The following is a 2,831-nucleotide window of genomic DNA, read 5'->3' on the forward strand; positions in this document are numbered from 1 at the left end:
GTTTTTTCTAAAATCCTCGAGCGTATCATGTATAATAGGCTATATTACTTTTTGGACGATAACAATCTTCTTTATTGTAACCAATGTGGTTTTCGATCAAATTATTTACGGAGCATGCACTTATGCAACTAATTGAAGTTATTAGTGGAGCATCTTCTCATAACAATTTCACTTTAGGTATATTTTAAGATTTGTCAAAAGCGTTCGATACCGTTAACCATCAAACTTTACTAGATAAAATAAAATATTATTGAATATGCCATACATAACATAAATGGTTTACCAGTTACTGATAGAAAACAGTTTATATCTCTAAATGACGGTTTTCAGACAAACAAACTTAAAATATTATTTGGGGTTCCACAGGGCCATCTTAGGTCCTCTACTATTTATAATATACGTCAACGATCTATATAAAGCATCAAGTACTATGTCTACCATCATGTTTACACTTTATTTCATTCTCACAATAACATTATTTCTCTATTTCAAGTTGCAAACAATGAACTAGAACAAATATCAATCTGGCTTAACGCGAACAGCCTATCTTTAAACACTGTTAAAACTAAGTTTTCCTTATTCCATTCTAAACAAAGTTTTCAATATATTCCTAAATCTTTACCAATGCTATATATAAATAACATGGAAATTGAGCGCTCTTTCACAAATAAATTACTTGGTGTCTTAAATAGATGAAAACTTTACCTGGAGAGATCTTATTAAATATATTAGCAATAAAATCTCAAGAAATATTGGTATTTTATATAAAACCCGTCAAATTTTAGACAAATCTACCCTAACTCAGCCATATTTTGCATTCGTACATAGTTATTTATCGTATGGCAATATTGTTTGGGGTAGTACAAACAAATCTAAACTCAAATGTCTCCTCAAACAACAAAATCATGCAGCACGCATTATTTATTTTCAAAATCGTTTCACAAACGCTAAACCTCTTCTAAGAAGTATAAGGGCACTTGATATTTATGAAATAAATCTATTCAAAACCACACAATTTATGTTCCAACATCAGTTTAAAAAAACTCCGAAGGTTTTCGAAAATATTTTTCCTAAAATATCAAACCGATACAACACTCGATCAACCGGAAATAATAAAAAACCTTTCCCTATATCAAAACTTACGAGCTTTGCCATTTCCTATCGTGGCCCAATGCTATGGTACCATTTTACAAGCATGAGTTGTAAACTAAGAGAAGCCAATACCTCTCAAAAATTCAAAAAGAACATAATTGAACTAATTGTCAATCAAGATTTCTTACTTGATTTTTTCTAACTATAAACTTTTACTGTCTTTTTTATTATCAAAAGTTACTGATGATAAGATTTTATCTTCTTCAGGTTCTCCAGTCTTGAAACTACTATATATGATAAAGTGTATTTTGTATTTAATATTTTTAAATATTTTATATGTCGGAAACCATCTTTTATTGTAAATATTTGCTTGACAAAAATAAATAAAATAGAATAATAAAAAATAAAACGAGATTTTTAAAATGACTAGGTTGAGGTTTTAAAGCGCCTTTTAAGGCGCTTTAAAACCTCAACCTATGTGTTTATACTTAGACATTTGGACAAAGTCCTTGTGTCTGATATGCAAGTCTGGACCAGTCAGCCTAAGGGAAGAAAGAAAACAGATACTCAAATATATGAAGAGTTATAGATTTATGCAAGGTTAGACAGATGTCTTGAGAGAATTTTTAAAGATTATAGATTGCGGAGGCATGAAAAAGTTTATTTACTTCTTATATTAGTTTATATAGTTGTTATTTAAATGGTGACTTTTTAATAAATTTTACTTTCCTATTTTTATATTATTTTTAAAGTTATTAAGTGCTTGTAGCATATTTAAAGTTTAATTGCTTTAATTTTATATTTTATTGTTTAAAGTTATGTTTTAAATGTTTAAAGTTATATTGTAAAAGAATCGCTTTAGATGTGGACTCTATTGATGTAATGAAACACTTGTTGTATTTCACTTCTTGTATTGATGTTTTCGATAAAACACTTTGATAAAACTCACTTCGATAAACTGTCTTGATAATACTGACTGATTGACTTCCATATACTGACTGAATTACATGTCGATTTACATGTCTCTTATATAGTAAAATGAACCTGTGTGAACCTGTTCTGGAAGATTCTAGATGCTTCTTTTCGATGCTTCTGGAAGCTTCTGGATGCGTCTGGATGCTTCTGAATGTTTCTGGATACTTCTGGATGCTACTGGATGCTTCCAGATGCTTCTTCTGGAAACTTCTGGAAGCTTCTGCATACTTCTGGAAACTTCTGGATACTTCCTTTTATTATTAAAAAACTTCTGTGACGTTGACACGGACCAGACTTAAGAAAATGAAACAAACCAAAAAAGCTGCACTTGTTTTGTCCGCTGCAAAATAGCACTTGTGAACGAAATTCTGCCTGTGTGCTGTCACCTGTCAGCTGATTGCTCATGTCATGGCATGCTATGACTCAAGACTCCTGAACTGCTGTGGTAGTATAGTTCGTTTCGTTTTTAAGACATGTAAAATTAGGAACACTTTTTAGCATTGTTCGATGTTGGTTGCAAATGTTTTGTCCAATACTGTATATGCCTAAACTATCTCAGGTTTCTATTTACATTCACTGCAATGGTTATTTCAGACGGTTTAACCTGGTTTCTAATTTCTTTTTTAAATTCAATTTTAATTGATTTATATTCTGCAACAACTTATAAGTTCTCCTAATTCACTTTTTAAAGTTAAAACTCATCCGAGGCGCTATAAATGTAACATTTTCCATTGTAATTATTGACATAAAAGGTTTATGCCTAT

The sequence above is a fragment of the Hydra vulgaris genome, chromosome 08, assembly GCF_038396675.1.
Source record: "Hydra vulgaris chromosome 08, alternate assembly HydraT2T_AEP".
In the NCBI taxonomy this organism is placed as follows: Eukaryota; Metazoa; Cnidaria; class Hydrozoa; order Anthoathecata; family Hydridae; genus Hydra; species Hydra vulgaris.